This window comes from Myotis daubentonii, chromosome 7 (assembly GCF_963259705.1).
Source record: "Myotis daubentonii chromosome 7, mMyoDau2.1, whole genome shotgun sequence".
NCBI lineage: Eukaryota > Metazoa > Chordata > Mammalia > Chiroptera > Vespertilionidae > Myotis > Myotis daubentonii.
In genome coordinates this window covers 59084516-59102151 of record NC_081846.1, presented here as the reverse complement: position 1 = coordinate 59102151, position 17636 = coordinate 59084516, and the positions used below count along the sequence as shown (strand labels likewise).

At 42.5% G+C, this 17636-nt stretch overlaps 1 long non-coding RNA gene across 1 annotated transcript; it reads left to right on the top strand.

The window, feature by feature from the left end:
- The first annotated feature begins 2971 nt into the window (after positions 1-2971).
- LOC132238625 (uncharacterized) lies at positions 2972-7118 on the top strand. Its single transcript, XR_009453839.1, has 3 exons — positions 2972-3169; positions 4122-4234; positions 6829-7118. It is a non-coding gene; the product is annotated as an uncharacterized LOC132238625 (long non-coding RNA).
- The last annotated feature ends 10518 nt before the right edge of the window (positions 7119-17636 follow it).

Genomic DNA, 17636 nt, shown 5'->3' with positions numbered 1-17636 from the left:
AATCAAATAGTGCCACTTAAGATTTTATTGACTAATGGACTTGAATTCTGAAACGAAGCATAGCAGGACTTTAGCCTGGCTTTTGAAGGAGGAACACATTAATACGCTCAGGGCCTAACAAAAGGCTGCAATATCTGTCCATGACGATAACAACTTTATAAGACAAGTTCTGTGTGACTGATTGAAGGGTGCACTTACTGTCTATTCAGAAGTCATGGAGTTGGAGTCATTATTGACAAGCTCACACTGATCAAGGTTAAAACTCATTGAGTGTTGATGTCACAGAAATAAAATCTCAGCCATTACAAGATTACCAAAAACAGACTCCAGAAAAGGTTGCCATAACTCACACATATCTTAGTGCGTTCTGTATAAGAGTTTCTGCTATATAAAGATACAAATCATCTTATATTATGACAATAATGTCAAACTTATTGCATTAACTTGAGCACTAAGTAACAAATTATCAGCCATCACAAAAGGAGAAAAATGGAGAAACATTATATGGTAATTTGAAAACAGCCCTGAAAGGACATGAGGTACAGATAAACTTTCAAAATGTTAAGTTTCTGAAACTTGACATGACTGAAAATATATACTTTATAAGACTGTTCATGTCTACTTTATATTTTGCTAATCCATCAGTTCACATGAATTAATACGATTTGCATATTGTTGTAAGCAAAGTCTTTTGAAAGATAATATGTCTATAGCTTTCAGGTAAATGTAAAAAATGTTATAGTGAGTCATTTTACTTTTTTTACCCAAGTTTCTTGTTTCTCAGTGTTACCTCTCTGCATTAGTGAAGGAAAAAGGAGGGATACAGTAAAGGACAACCATGTTTGTCATCTGAAATTAGAGGCAATAAATTAAAATATTAGTCACCAGGGTTTGTAAAAATAAGACCTGTGAAATATTACAGAATCATCCCACGCAGGTCTGAACAGAGACTTCAGTATGCTGTCACTGACAGGTTGGGGGTGGGGTGTTGGGGGAAACAAATGACCAGTACCATCACATCCAGGATTCAAGTGGAAGTGCACATGTAGTGTGTGGTGTGTAAATGTATAGAAATTGGTTTCCTCCTTATTTTTCTTATATTTCAAATTTCTAAGCACGGTTTTTCTGTAAGTTACTTTCCAAAGTTTAATAATGATTGAAGTTACTGAAAAAAATACACAAAATTTCAAATAGATAATGAATGGATTTAGGAGTTATATTGAAACAACTCAACACCACTTTTCATAGGAGTCTTTTAATTGCGAGTTTCAAAAGTATGGTGTTCCTAAGATTGCTACTCTTAAGTAACTAGCTCTGAAAATCATATTTTCCATTTTTCCACACCCTCATTGATTACTATTTGGAGGGCTGATTGGCAATATCCAAGACAATAGTTTTGCTAAACTTTACAAACTTTGTATCACCCAGAGGGGAGAAGAGGAAGGCAACACAGAAACAGATTTTAAGCCAGAATGATTGACAGAGCCCCTCAAAACTGTAAAGAGGCGTTATAGAATTTGAAATGTGGCTCTGTGGTTCAATCTATACCACAGAAACGGTGAAATGTTATCTTCCTGTTGTTATAACGTACCAGGTCAAGGGATATAAATTGTACCAGGTAATTTATTTTACCGTTCAGACAGTCATTAAGTTCCTCCCGGAATAGATGTGATTGACATCCGTGGAGGTGAAAGGCTAAAAGAACCATATGGCAACATGTTGCATTCCGTCTGCTATCTGCCCATCCGTGCTTAAGCTGCCATTAGCAACATCTGCACCTCACGGAAATCCAGCTGCGCCGACGCCGGCTGACGGAATTGTACTTGGGGGGGAATCTAGCTTAGCGCCATTAACTTGAGACTTAAAAGTCTATCTACCAGGACGGATGGAAGCTTGCACAATTAGACGAGACGACACAAATGCTTTATTAAAGTTTAATTTTGAACTCCCAATTAGCGAAACGGCATTACAAATCGATTGCAATTTCCTAGAAGGCACCGCGAGTTCTCTGCCTGCCTGCCACGTGCGGGGAGGCTCCGGAGCGAGCTTCCCCGGCTCCCGGCAGCGGAAAGGGGAGGGTTCAGAGCTGGTCTCCGCAGCCCAGGAAGTCCCCCAAAATCCTCGCCAGCCCCTCCTTCCGCGAGCCGCGGGCGGAAAATGGGCAGATCCCGCGGGAGGGGGCAGAGGGTGGGAAGAGAGGACTTCCAGGACCCGGGCGTCCGGGGGGAGTGGGGGATGGACGGAGGAAGGGCGGCGGGAGGCTGCGGGGAGGGTGGGGGGGCGGTGTTCCTCCATCCTCTCGGCCTCCCGGGAGGAGCCTCCTCTAGTCAGTTACGCAGAAGTTTCTCTTTCGCTCTTGGCGCTAAACACCCACATGCGCTTCCTGCGCGCCGGCCTCGGGGCGGAGGAGCGGGGCGACTGGAGTCCCAGAAGGGCGGCCGGGCGATCGCACCCCCGCGTCCCTCCCCCACCCGCACAAAGCCCGGTCCGGGTCCGGGATACGTTACCTGCCGGCGCTCCCGGCCCCTCGGTCTCCGCCTTCCCCGCCGGCCGTGCCTTGTGTGCGTCCTGCTCCCCTGGGCGCACAAAGGCGTCTCCCTGCAGGCTACATCCCCCCTTTCTCACCAAGCAGGGGAAGACGGGGGGACGGGGAAGTGCAAGCGAAAGCTGGGCCCAAGGGAACTTACTGATTTTAAAAAAAAAGTGCAGCTGGCGAGGGCCGGCGAGGGCCACGGGGAGGAAAGGCCGGCCACCTTTCCGGGGACCGCGGGCGGGCGGGAGGGGGTCGGGGAGCGGCCACCAGCCCCCCGCCCCCCGCCCCCGGCCCCCGGCGGCGGCGGCAGCTGCACACACAGAAGCCCATTGTCACCCGCTCCCGACGCGCAGCCCCGCGGACTCGGCCCCGCGGCCAAGCGCGTCAGCGGCCCCGTCAGCCGGGCCGGGCTCCGTGACGCGCGCGCAGCCCGCGCTATAAATAACCCGTCGCCGGGCGGCCCGGGCGGCTTTCCAGTGACGCCGGGGCCGGCGTGGGAGGAGGAGGGCGCGGGAGACAATGAAGCCGCCGCCGCCTCCCCAGCTCCTCCGCCCTCCCGCGGCCGAGCTCCCCGCGCCCCGCGCGGACCGCCCGCGAGCGGGAAGGACCGAGCCGAGCCCGCGTCCTCCCATCCCGGTGGGACCTCCGGGGGTCCGCACCGGGGACAGGAGAGGGCAGGGGACTTGGCGACGAGTGGGACGCGGGGCGTCGTTTGTGCTCTCGGAGGGATTAGACCTCGGGATGCTTTCTGCGCTCTGCACACGCTTTCTGCTGCAGGTCGACTGTGTGTGCGGTAGTAAATCCTCCATTCAAAACAAAACACTTGCACCTTCACCGTCCTGATCTAGCACTTTAAAGTATGTGCGTGTGTTTGCATCTCATGGGGTTCCGAGGACATCCCACCCCGTATATGGACCATACCCTTCCTTTCCTCAAACTCCACCTGGATTATTTGTCTAGTTTTTGTTTGTTTTGTTTTGTTTTCAAGCCAGGCCTACCTTACTCCTTTAAGTTGGGGTGCCCGTTAGAAGCAGCGTGGGTATGGGTCCCAGGACTCATGCTGCTGTCAGTCCCAGAGCATTTTCATGTCTTTTTGACCTTAGCAAAGGCCTTGAACATAGCACATTTGAATATTCCGGAAGTCTACAATCTGTCAATGGTTCTAGACTTTCATCAACGCTGCTTTCTCTAGGTAAATTTTTTGTGGGGACTTTCTGTTCTAGCTCCCATACTTGGGCGATTCTGCCCCACACCCTGAAACTTCTCTGCCCATGAAGGTGCCCATATACAACTGGAGGTAGTCAGTTTTCTTGGGACCATCAATTAGTAGACTAGTAATCTCTTCTCCTGAGCAAAATATCTCAGATTATATGAACTCCAAATTTCCTGGGATGCTGAGAGATACTTTGCCCGTGCAAGCAGAGTACTGAAGTGACCTGCATGGAGAGAGGAAGTTCAAAGGTTGGGGAAATGCTCCACCATCTCCACACAAAATGCTGTAGTGAAGGGTGCACTGAGTGCGGTGTTGGAAGACTAGGGAGTTTAGGTTTTAGTTATAACTTCATTGAACCTCTGTGCCACCTTGCAGAACTCAGCCTCTCCCTGCCTCAGCTTCCTCATCCTCAAAAGGAAGGACTGATGGTTTCTAAGCCCCTTTGAACACTCACATTCTAGGAGGCCGAAGGACACAATTGTGTTCAGGTATGAAATTACTAATCTGAGCACCCAGTGTCTCATGGGAATCGGATAACCAGATGTAGAATAATTCAGTTCCTGCCTATTATTGTGTGCATTTTACAAAAACAAAGTATATTAGGGACAGTTGAGAAAGAGAATGAATCTAATTATACCATTAAAACTATATGCTTCATTTATATGACAGCAGACATAATTACAGTCTTCCCAACACCATATTCTTTTATGTGAATTAATGAATTATGGGTAGCAAAATGTACTAGGACCATTTTCTCTAATTCTGCCCCCATTCTGGCTTGGGCAGAGGAAGTTTTCTGTTGAAAGACACTTCAGTGAGCGGTATTTGTGGGGCAGGCTAAGGTCTGTTTCCGATGGAACCTCCTCAGAGAGTCAGAATCTGCCTCATTCTCCTGTCTCCAGGTTGGTGAAGGCAGAAAATGTAAAACTGGCAGAAACACATTTAGAGCCAAAACATTTGCTTCACATAGACACTATCAAAGTGTGATCACAACTAAAAGTTAACCAGTATTTTCCCGGTTCCATAAGCACATCTGTCTCTCTTTCTATAAAATGTTTGGTATCTCTAATTTAATTTTGTATCAAAGGTTCTTCTTCTGCAGCTTAGAGATATTTTTCTTTCTTTCACTGCTACTTTCCTAATGCTTCCAGCTTCTCACATAGCTTTAAATCAAAACTCTTTTTTTTCTTATTTCTTATCCTTTTTTTTTTTTCATGTGGTCAATTCTATTCGCCATTATCCTTACCCTTAAATGTTGAACAGAATGAGAATTAGGGTATACAGCCTAAAATTAAAACATTCTCCATATTAGAGGAAGGAAATAAAACTTGGTTCTAGAACTAATAGAAATGCAGTAGGCGGGGAAAGCCACCACAATTTCTTCCAAACAAAACAAACAAACAAAAACAAACCATCGTGCTAAAATCTGCTAAATCAGAGACTGAAAATATGGAAAATCTTTTATTTGGGGCTCCTTGATAGCATAAAGCTTATTACAGTTTTTCAAACATCCTGAAGGTTTTAGAATGTGGACATTTCTCAATATTTTTGAAGTTTCTGTCTACCCGAGGGTAAATCCTTTGAAAAGACTCCTCTATAGTCACAGTATTGAAAAAGTTATTAAAGAAACTACTGTGCACTCTTGCCTTATTGCTCAGTTAATCCTGATCTATATTTAGAGAGTGGTGCCAGCCAGGTTGAGGCATCAAAGGAATGAGCACAAATATTTGCCATGTCCTGTGCAGTATAGTTTTGGTGATAGAAAATTCATTTTGGAAAATATCAAATGGATAAATAGGTTAACAGGAAAAGTGATGAGAGATTCTCAGTACTCCAAAGGAAAGGAAAGGAACAGCCAAGGTTATAAAACTAGAAGCTTTCTGCAAAAAAAAAAAATATATATATATACATATATATATATATGAGCACCCAGTGTCTCATGGGAATTGGATAACCCCATGAGACACTGGGGTTACAAAGCCAAGAAATGGAAGCTTTTAAAAAGAAAACAAATTAACAAGGCTCCCAACATCAGTTCAAAATATGGACATATATACATAACTGCTCCTTCTGATAAGGTTGTCCTGGTTTTCATGGTTCATCCCCCAAACTGCACAGACTTTAATAACTCATTGGTGGGATCTATTGCAAACAGCTTTGACGTTGAAATATAAATTCTAACATCAAACCAGAATTTTGTTAATAGTGAATTTTAAAAAATTCTTTGCGAAGGTTCAAAGTTCTAGGCCTCTTTGCCCTCTGGTCCATTCCTGGCTCTTCTTTCTTCTCTTCTCCGTCACAGGCAGCTGGTCCTGAGAGCAGCCTTCCCCTACATTCCTTAGGATCTGGGTGCCAGCTGGGTGTGACCCATGGGAAGAAACAGTGGGAAAGTGGAGAGCGGAGGAGGGGGAAGCAGGGCATTCCTCACTGTGCCCCCATGCTCCTGCCAAGTGCCCCATGATTCATCTGTTTCTAACCTTCAGTTGTTATAACAACCTGCACAGACTTACGGGGTGGGGGTATGGGGCAATCACGGAAAAGAACAACATAGCGAAGTATAACCTGCACACCGCAGCTCGCTAAGACCAGTGGCATGGTCCTGGGGCAGGACAGTAAGGTAGGAAAATTGCTTGGCAAGTGGAAGGAGACACTGAGACAGACAGCTGATTCAAACTGGCCCCATCCAGCACCCTGAGCCACCTGCTTCCTTCTCCCTTGCAAGACCACGCCCTTTAACCTTAAGCCAGTGGTTCTCAACCTTCCTAATGCCGCGACCCTTTAATACAGTTCCTCATGTTGTGGTGACCCCCAATTTCATTGTTACAAATTGAACATAATTAAAGCATAGTGATTCATCACAAAAACAATATGTAATTATACATGTGTTTTCCGATGGTCTTAGGCGACCCCTGTGAAAGGGTCATTCGACCCCCAAAGGGGTCGCGACCCACAGGTTGAGAACCGCTGCCTTAAGCCCTCAGGACAGTGAGGTTCTGATCAGCATCAAATAATCTTAGGAACAAAGCCTCAGGTCTGAGTTTTGGTCAAACAAGAGGTAACATCTAGGCCCTTGGTGTTTCAGCTCCAGGCCCAGAAAAGCAGCAAAACAGATGAAGCAACACCATGACTGACATCAGGACCAGATGCAGTGACAAATGACTTCCAGTCCTAGTACTGACCAATCATTAGAGGCCATGACCCTGAAAGGACACACCTGGAAAACTGATGAATATTCTACTGAGATCCTCCCCTGAGACCTCTTCTAAAACTCTCGCCTTTAGAAAACAGATAAAAACCCTTAAGACAAAGGATCCAGCATAGGCTTTCTCTCTCTCTCTCTCTCTCTCTCTCTCTCTCTCTCTCTCTCTCTCTCTCCCCCTCTCTCTCTCCTGTGCTTCTCCACCTCCCTTCTTTTCTAAGGCACATATCTTTGCTTTGTTACTCCAAGGGCCTTCTTTTGCCTCTGTAACTTGTTTCCTGAGTCCATGCAGCCCAGCTGGCTCACTTATTCTGCCTCTGTTCTTCTTTCTAAAAGGATAAATAAAGGTCTTGCATTAGTGTTCTTGGCTCTGAATTCTTTGTTTGCCAACCTCAAGGACTGAAGTCTAAGACCACCACTAACAGTCCCAACTTCTGGTAAATATTAGGGAAATGAGTGGTGGCCTGAGAAGGAGCATGGAAAACAAGGCCCCTGACAACTTGGGAACAGACAGGGTGGGTAGAAGGGGGGTGGGGAAGGGGGGTAGGGAAAATTTTGCCAAAAGTATCAGAGCCTCCTGTCCATTCTACCTTTGAGAACTGAATCCCTGTATCCTCCACTTTCCTTCCTCTAAAAATCTGGCTATTTCTTCCCTCTTCCTTCAACTCTCATCATTTTTAACCTGGACTTTTGGCAACAGCCACCTGTGTTGTCTCTTGCAACCAGTGGCTTTCTTGTTGTGGTCTGGTTCTATCACCATGGTTGTCTTTCTAAAGAGCACTGGCCCATGATCTCCCCCTGCCAGTATCTCCAATAAAAACCTTCTTTCTGCCTGTTCTTGTCTTCAGGATTTCTATAGAAAGTTGCAACTTTCCTTTGGAGACTTGTATTTAAATAGGTGCCATTGAAGTTATTTGTCATGCTAATATAATTTCATTTAAAGAACTATCTATTTAAAGATTACCCAAGTTTTCAATATTGAGACAGATGGCACCACAGTAGAGGCAACAGTGCCCTCAAAAATCTGTCAAATTGGGGAAAGTAAATGTTCACACAGTAATCAAAAGACTTGTGGAATATGCTTCTTTAATAAATCTATAATTCCATCAAATATTTCTGGTCCTAGATGAATCTGGATGGGGAGAGATGATAATATGGGATATGATAGATAGCATGTGGACTGGTGAACATAAATTTTGGATTAATTTGGGGGGTCAAGGCTCTTCACCTCTGCAGCTCATTTTTGTCATGTTTTATCAGGAGCTTTATGACACACGGAGCCCACTTAATTTCCTGAAATTAAGATATATAGCATTTTCAAAAGTCTTCTTTGAAGTTAAGTTTATGCCCAAATTTCTAATATGCATAATAGTTTATAAACACAGAGAAGAGAATGGAAGAACAAGAAAATATGCCCCTCTTACTGTCCCAATAAATCATGCCATTGAAAAGGGACCCACTCACAGCTTTGAAATCCAGTATAGAGTCCCCATTACCACTCTAGTTTATATCTCTGGTCTATCTTGGTTGAATGGGTAGCATAAAGCTGATATATAGAGTCTTGTCTTCCTGTGTATCATAGAGAAGAACATCACTGATGTCTTCATAAATGTCATTAATATAAGATTTCTCCTATATCAATAACAATGTTATAATACATTCAACCTTGGTATTTAGTTTACATGCCTTAAATTCAAAAGCTCTTCACCCACTGCTGCCCACATATGCTGACAACTGTTCTGATCCCAGCAGGAGTAACAGATTTTATTTCTTAAGCATTGCAGAACTACAACCAGAATGTTATTATTAGATGAAAGATCTCATACTGGCTTTGCAATAGAGAAACAAGAAAGAATCAAGATGAAAATAATCTAGGCTATTTTTAAATGCCCCATATTTTCAATATTGTAATTCAATTTGGTTTTCAAAGGTAACATTCAAATGACTAAAAATGCAAAAGGTATAATTTCTCATTCTCCTGACATCCAGTTCTTTCCAGGCTAACCCAATGTTATAAAATGTAAGCACACATGTTTATTTAAGAAAGTATATATTTTTTTAACCCTTAACAACTTATTTTGGAGATAGTTTTGTATCAGTACACAAAGGAGTTTTAAATTATTTTTTCTGGTTGCATACTATTCCATTGCAAGGATAGGCATAATTTACTTCACAAGTATCAATTGAATGGACATTTAAGTTGTTTTCAAACTTTGCTAATGCAAAATATTCCCACACTTACATTATTTTACTTGTGGACAAATATTTCTTTCTTTAATATATTTTTATTGATTTCAGAGAGGAAGGGAGAGGGAGCAAGAGATAGAAACATCAATGATGAGAGAAAATCACTGATCAGTTGCCTCCTGCACGCCCCCTACTGGGGATCCAGCCCAAAACTCAGGCATGTGCCCTTGACTGGAATCAAACCTAGAACCCTTCAGTCTGCAAGCCGACGCTCTATCCACCGAGCCAAACTGGCCAGGGCACAAATATTTGTTTAGTATAAACTCCTAGAAGTTGTATTTATTGGTTAAAACTATGTTATAATTTTTTAAGGAATGCAATTTATTCATTTTTGAATTGTGATAAAACATTCAAAAGGGCCTGGCCAGTGTTTTTCAGTAGTTAGAGCATCAGACTGACCACCTGGGGGGGGTGTTTTGCAGGTTCCACTCCCTATCAAGGGCACCTACCTGGATGCAGGTTTGATCCCTGGCCCCACTCAGGGCGCATGCAGTAGGCAACCAATCACTGTGTCTCTCTCACATCTATGTTTCTCTCTCTCTCTCTCTTTCTCTCAGTGGTATGGAGTTGGGAAGGAGATCAAAGGAGATAATTGCTGCTTCTTTTAGCTCCCACCCCATTCTTTTAGAGCACTGGCTCTCCCTCCTTCACTTTCAGTTCCAGAATTACCCAGTGCTGGCATTTCTTAAACCATTTGAGGTTTCTGTTAAATTCTTGGGGATGATTCTCAGCGTTCCCCATGATCAGCTTAGTTCCACTGTGGGATCTGACTTAGTTTTCCAAAGTATGTTGTTGTTTAAGTCCTCTCTTCCTCCCCATCTTTCCCTGTCTTAAAAAAAAAAAAATGTCTTGAAGATTGTTGTCTCTGTATTTTCTGAAGTGGTGACAGTTAATGTGCATGTGTGTTCAGTTCTTGCCTTAACTCCACACTGGCCCAGCATATTTCATGCTTTTCTGGAAAAGAGGATAATGATCTCCTTGATTCACCAAGCTTCCAATAGGCTTAGGAATCAGAATTTAGTTTTATGCCACTCATTAACTTACTGTTGCCTTCCTGAAAATTCTCTCATTTCCTCATTTTGAGGTAATATTTAAAAATTGGTTTATTTATCCACAACTAAGGCATTAAAATTGGGCCTAAATCATAGAAAATACCCATTCTGAAAAGGCAGTTAACATGTGAGCAAATAAATCTGATTTTTAGAGATACAATTTGCCTACAGACACTTTATTAGAAGGAATAATCATTGAGAAAATATATTTACTTATGAGGGATTTTAAAATTATAAATGATTTGTTATTTGGTCCCCATTTACCAAAAAATGGGCTCCGCTAAGTGGTCTTTTGAAGAAGTTTCACATATCTTTTCAAGGTCATGCTAATTGGCCAAATTAAAGAACTGCTGCAAGTAATTGAGGTGAATCTGCAAGAAAAAAATAAACTTAAAAATAAAAATGGCACCTGTTTATTACCCAGATATATCTGTTCCCTCTGCTTCATTTTAGTCATAGCTATTTAATTTCCTGAAACAGAAAACAAACAGATTTTTCACTAATGTCAGTACTGCAGAGCTAGCATAGGACAGAAGAGCCAGCTGTACTCGATTTCATCTTATGCATCATCAACAAAATTGGCAGCTAAGTTCTGATTTCAGAGCCTTTATGGTTAATGGTGATGTACAAGCTGTGCTTGATTTTCAGATACAAGACTGATCTTTGCTGACAGAAAAATCTATTTTTGATTTGTAAATTTAGCAAATTTGATGCAAATTTATTGATGTAGGATAAACGCAGATCATGAAGATATCATTTTTAGACACATTTCTAACCCTAAAACCACTTCAGTTTATTATTATTATGAGCATATTCATCCTGATAACTAATCCTGTATAATAAAAGGCCAATATGCAAATTGTCCCATCGACAGGGAGTTCAACCAGGGGGCGAGGCCAACCAACTGCCCATAGTCCCTCCCCCCTGCTGGCCCACCCAATCGGCCCTTATGGGGCGGGCCGGCCGGACCCCACCATGCATGAATTCGTGCACAGGGCCTCTAGCAGTATTATAATGATGGTAACTAAATATTTAACTAAAATTGCAGTTAAGGTTTGTGAATGAGTCACAGTATCTACAAGGCTCATACTTAAAAATGTAACAATGAAAAAGAGCAACAAAACTAATTAGCAATCAATTCTATTTGCATCCCTGTCCTGGGTATAAGGCTAATTCAGAATCATATATTGCAAGTGGTCATGGATGAAAGTCTTCTGAGGTTATGTAAAGAATGGTGGAACAAACAGGTGTGGAAAGGGAAAAATATGCTTCCTTGGTTACTGTAAGCTCTTCAACAACAGAAATTGTATCTCAGTCATTGCTTAAAGCAGCTATAATATTTTTTTTAAAATATATTTTATTGATTTTTACAGAGAGGAAGGGAGAGGGATAGAGAGTTAGAAACATCGATGAGAGAGAAACATCTACCAGCTGCCTCCTGCACACCCCCCACTGGGGATGTGCCCACAACCAAGGCACATGCCCTTGACCAGAATCGAACCTGGGACCCTTCAGTCTGCAGGCCGATGCTCCATCCACTGGGCCAAACCGGTTTGGCTATAATATTTTTTAATTCACACAAATCAATGTCTTCATCATGCTTTTTAATGGTGTACCACTGAAAGTTTTTTTAGGAGCAGCAATAATGGCCTTGTGCAAAATTATTTAGCTATAAAATAGTGTCTTAGATGTTCTTCCATCTTGTCCCCACTTATAAGCCCCCACCATACATACCCAGTTCTTTGATGCTGCCCACTATCTATCCCCTACTCTTAATTCATACCTTTCCCCTTACTTAGTTTATTCCTATCAAAACACAATTTTATCAAAATTTATCTGTCCTTTGTCCAATTTCTTTAATATTTTACAAAGACATACATGTTAAGAACTTAAAAAATATTTATTTTTTAATATGTTATCTTTCTAGGTATACAAATTTGCATTTTTTAAGAGGAATTGGTTTTATTTTATTTTTTGGCAAGATTTTATTTATTTTTGTTGTTGTTCATCCTCACCAGAGGATCTTTTTCCATTGATTTTTATTTTATTTATTTATTTTTTAATACTAGGGGCCCAGTGCACAAATTCATGTACCTTGAAAGGAACTGTGGGCTATGAGGCTGTGGTGGGCACAGGGGCGGGTCTCGGCCCATCCTCCGTGCCCCTGCCCAGCCCCTCCCACTGCAGCCCCCACTCCTGCTGCCACTCCTGCCGCCACTCCTACGTGCTGACAGCGCTGGCCCTGTTTGCACCCACTGATGGTGCAGAGCAATTGGGGCCGGCGCCAGCAGCGGGTGAGAGTGGGGCCAGCACCATCAGTGGAAGCGAGCAGCAGCTGCTGCCCCGATCACCCTTCAAGAGCAAGGGAAGGTGGAGAAGCCCTCAGGGGCGATCAGGGCCGGCACCAGGTGCCAGCAGCGGGTGTGAGCAGGGCTGGCTCCCTCAGCAGGTGCGAGCGCCAGGCAGAACTGCAGCATGCGGGAGCAAAGAATTTTTAGTAACCACCAGAGGCTCACCCCAATGACAGCCACTAGCGCCCTGCCTTGGTCTGGCAACCCCGCTCACTTGCTCCACCATCCTGCCGCGGCCAATGTTCTGCGCTCTGCTGCTGGCTGCTAATGCCCGCCATGTTCCACGTGCACCCCAGTGGTCAGTGCACATCATAGCGACCAGTGGTTTGTTTTTTCCACCTTCGGTCTATTTGCATATTAGCCTTTTATTATATAAGATATCTTTATTGATTTGAGAGAGGAAGGGAGAGGGAGCAAGAGATAGAAACATCAATGATGAGAGAAAATCATTGATCGGCTGCCTCCTGCATACCCTCTATTGGGGATTGAGCCCGCAACCTCGGCATGTACCCTTGACTGGAAACATACTGGGGACCCTTCAGTCTGCAAGCCAATGCTTTATCCACTGAGCCAAATGGGCTAGGGCAAGAGGAACTCTTTTAAAAATATATTTTTGTATTGATTTCAGAGAGGAAGGAAGAGGGAGAGAGAGATAGAAACATCAATGATGAGAGAGAATCATTGATTGGCTGCCTCCTGCACACCCCCTACTGGGGATGGACCCCGCAACCCGGGTATGTGCCCTTGACTGGAATCGAACCCAGGACTGCCCTTGACTAGAATCAAACCTGGGGCCATTCAGTCTGTAGGCCTATGCTCTATCCACTGAACCAAACCAGCTAAGGCAAGAGGAATTCTTAAAGACCTGTGGCCAACACTTGAAATGTCACATCTTTCTGTCTATCAAGAGTGGCAAAAATCCATCTATAATAATAAAAACATAATATCCTAATTAGACCAGACGTCCTTCCGGATGACCTTTCGGATGAAGCCGAAGCTGCGAGGGAAGCCTGGGTCCCGGGTGCCAGAGGGAAGCTGGTGCCGGCAGCCGGGGGAAGGAAGGCCTACTCTTGCATGAATTTCATGCATTAGGCCCCTAGTATCCTATAATAACCAACTTTTACTTATTGATTCTATCCAGCTTAAAATGTGTGTTTCTGAAGCATAATGAGATGCAGATAAGATCAAGGGTTTTGTGGTCAAATGGATCTGGTTTTGAAACTCAACTCTGCCACTTGCTAGCTGTTAGTCACAATTTGCTTGTACAGGGTGGACAAAAGTAGGTTTACAGTTGTGAGTACACAATGCAGAGTTTATTCTTGTATTATTATTCATTAATTATTGTATTATTTATTTGTAAACCTACTTTTGCCCACCACTGTATTTAAGATGGAACACCTGTACCTACCTCATAGGGTTGTTGTAAGAAGCAAATTAATCATGCATGTAAAATTATTAAATTAATGCTGAGTAATAGTAGAGCTTTAATAAATGTGAGCTACTATTATTATGTATGTGATTGATATTGTATAATTTAAGTAGTCTTGCTAAATTATTTATTTTTTTGGAATCAAATATAGAATACACACACACACACACACACACACACATATGGCTCTAAATGAATCTGATGCAAGACACCAATCCCTCAAATAGACGATTTGATGTCTAACATATATATCTATATATGCTTATATATACTTATATTTATAAGTATTTATATACATATATATATATATATATATATATATATATATATATATATATATATTCAAAGGATATATAAACCTATATAATCCAAGGATATATAAGTCATCAAGCTTTGTTCAACTTTGTTTCCCCAAGACTGCATATAATAATTGATAAATGAGTGTTCAATTTTGTTCAATCCACCAGGAAATGTCTTTAATTATAATATATATTTATTATAAGGAAGAAGTTGTTTGAATGAAGAAAAAAGATGATGGATTTCCACACTATATATTTTCATTGAATCAAACCATTTTTTGTGTGTTTCTTCAGTACGATCAAATGAAGCATTCTCTTAAAAGACCCATCTCTTTGTCATCGGTATAACAGAAACCTCACACATTATAAGCAATAAACCAGTATCCCAGGGCCTAATTTACTATCAAGAAGCAGATTAAATACCTTCAGATTACTAGCAAAATATACCCAAGTATACTCCAGGGGTCTTAAAGAGTTAATATCTCCCTAAGTGCTACTTGGTCTATTATCAGGGAATAATTTAAACATTTAGGGAATGTCTTAATAATATCAACAAATCAACAGTAGCATCAATGATGTTTGGTCCAATTCTGCAGGGTGTATTTAGGTGTGGGAGTTAAAAATCTTTTAGAGCTGAAACCGGTTTGGCTCAGTGGATAGAGCGTCAGCCTGTGGACTGAAAGGTCCCTGGTTCGATTCCGGTCAAGGGCATGTACCTGGGTTGCGGGCATATCCCCAGTAGGAGATGTGCAGGAGGCAGCTGATCGATGTTTCTCTCTCATCAATGTTTCTAACTCTCTATCTCTCTCCCTTCCTTTCTGTAAAAAATCAATAAAATATATTTAAAATAAATAAATAAATAAAGGAACATTTAAAAAAAAAATCTTTTAGAAATGAGGGTGAAAACCTGTTCAAGAATCACTAAAAATTAGCATCTAAGAGATCATTTTTGGGTACAGTGTTTACTTAGAATTTGCAGTGAACTCAAAGCAGGGATCTTTTAAAATTATTTCTATACTAGAGGCCGGATGCACAAAATTCATGCAAGAAGAGGCTTTCCTTCCCCCAGCTGCCAGCACCAGCTTCCCTCTGACACCTGGGACCCAGGCTTCCCTCACAGCCCTGGCTTTGTCTGGAAGGTCGTCCGGAAGGACATCTGGAAGGACATCAGGTCTAATTAGCATATTATGCTTTTATTATTATAGATACTGAGCTCAAGTTGCTCTCATAGTGAGTGATTTATGAGTGACTCTTAATGAATCTGATACAAGACACTATTATCTCAGATAGACAAATTGATGTCCAACAAAATCTAAAAGCCTGTTTGATTGGAGCCTGTTAAATAATTTTTTAAATATATTTTTATTGATTTCAGAGAAGAAGGGAGAAGGAGAGAGAGATAGAAACATCAATGATGAGAAAGAATCATTGATCGGCTGCCTCCTGCATGCCCCCTATTGGGGATCAAGCCAGCAACCCTGGCATGTGCCCTTGATCGGAATCAAACTCGGGACCCTTCAATCTGCAGGCCAATGCTCTACCCACTGAGCAAAACTGGCTAGGGCAATTTTTAAAACTGGAGATACCCAATGTGACTGAGTTTTTGGATGTAGATATGAGTGGAGTAAGAAAACCTTGCCATATTTACCAGGGCTTGGGTCTTCTTTCTTTAGAAGCTCAATATGTTTCCACTTAAATCAGTGGTTCTCAACCTGTGGGTCGCGACCCCTTTGGGGATCGAATGACCCTTTCACAGGGGTCGCCTATGACCATTGGAAAACACGTGTATAATTACATACTGTTTTTGTGATTAATTACTATGCTTTAATTATGTTCACTTTGTAACAATGAAAATACATCCTGCATATCAGATATTTACATTATAAGTCATTACAGTAGCAACATTACAGCTATGAAGTAGCAACGAAAATAATTTTATGGTTGGGTCACCACAACATGAGGAATTGTATTAAAGGGTCGTGGCATTAGGAAGGTTGAGAACCACTGACTTAAATGAATTGGAGTCAACTCACGAAGTCAGCAACACTGAGCATCCTAGAGAAGAGGTAGTCCTAAGCCTCTATCAGGGTGGGCAAACTTTTTGACTCGAGGGCCACAATGGGTTCTTAAACTGGACCGGAGGGCCGGAACAAAAGCATGGATGGAGTGTTTGTGTGAACTAATATAAATTCGAAGTAAACATCATTACATAAAAGGGTACGGTCTTTTTTTTTTTTTTTTTAGTTTTATTCATTTCAAACGGGACAGATCCGGCCCGCGGGCCGTAGTTTGCCCACGGCTGCTAGCTCCATTTACGATTCTGTATTACACTGGGTCCACTCAAAAGCAGATGTTTTCACCAAAAGGAATGCTCCTTGCCCCATCACAGTAGTTCCATGTCAAGATCTTCTCTCATTCCTGGCCACCACATCTGGGAACTGCAGGAGCCAAGAGTCGCTTGGGAGCCTCACATCACCCACCTTAAACTGGTTCTCCTCATTCTCCAGGAAAGTATCAAACACCCATTCACTCACATTCCTACATCTGACCTCACTTACCATGCAAAGGCCAAGCTCATTTTATTACCCTGGGATCAAATCCAACCCATTGCCTGTTTTTGTATATACAGTTTTATTGGGACACAATCCCTCCCATTTCTTTACATATTGTCTATGGCTGCTTTTGCACTAAACAGGTAAAGTTCAGTAGTTGTGACCGAGGCCATCTGGCCTGCCAAATGTGACATATTTCCTATATGGCACTTTTTAGAAAAAGTTTGCTGACCCGTAGCCTGGACATTCATCCTCATACTGACCTGCACATCCACTCCTGTGACTTGCTCTTTCTCTCTCTCTTTCTTTCTTTCTTTCTCTCTCTCTCTCTCTCTCTCTCTCTCTCTTCCTTCCTTCCTTCCTTCCTTCCTCCCTTCCTTCCTTCCTTCCTTCTTTCTTTCAAAATATATATATATATATATACATAAATATATGCCGGGGTCCAACCCCAGCAGGTCCAGGGGTCCCCAAAGGTGTGGACGGAGTCGGCGAAGAAGGAATGACACGGAGACAGCGTTCAGTTGATCAGCAGCCTAGCCAGGATCTCCAGCCAAGTTCTGGTCTTGATCTCCAGAGAGGCTCTGCTTCGTTATTGTCTTGTTACATCTGTATTTATACCAGTTGATTCCAATCCTATCAATCTCTATTCCAAAGGTTAAGGCGTTTCTTATCTCCATTCCAGGGAGTAAAGATTATGTAGCTTAAGCATGATTGTTCGTAGTTAAAGTGATTAATTACCCGCCTGGTGCCGGGGTCCAGCC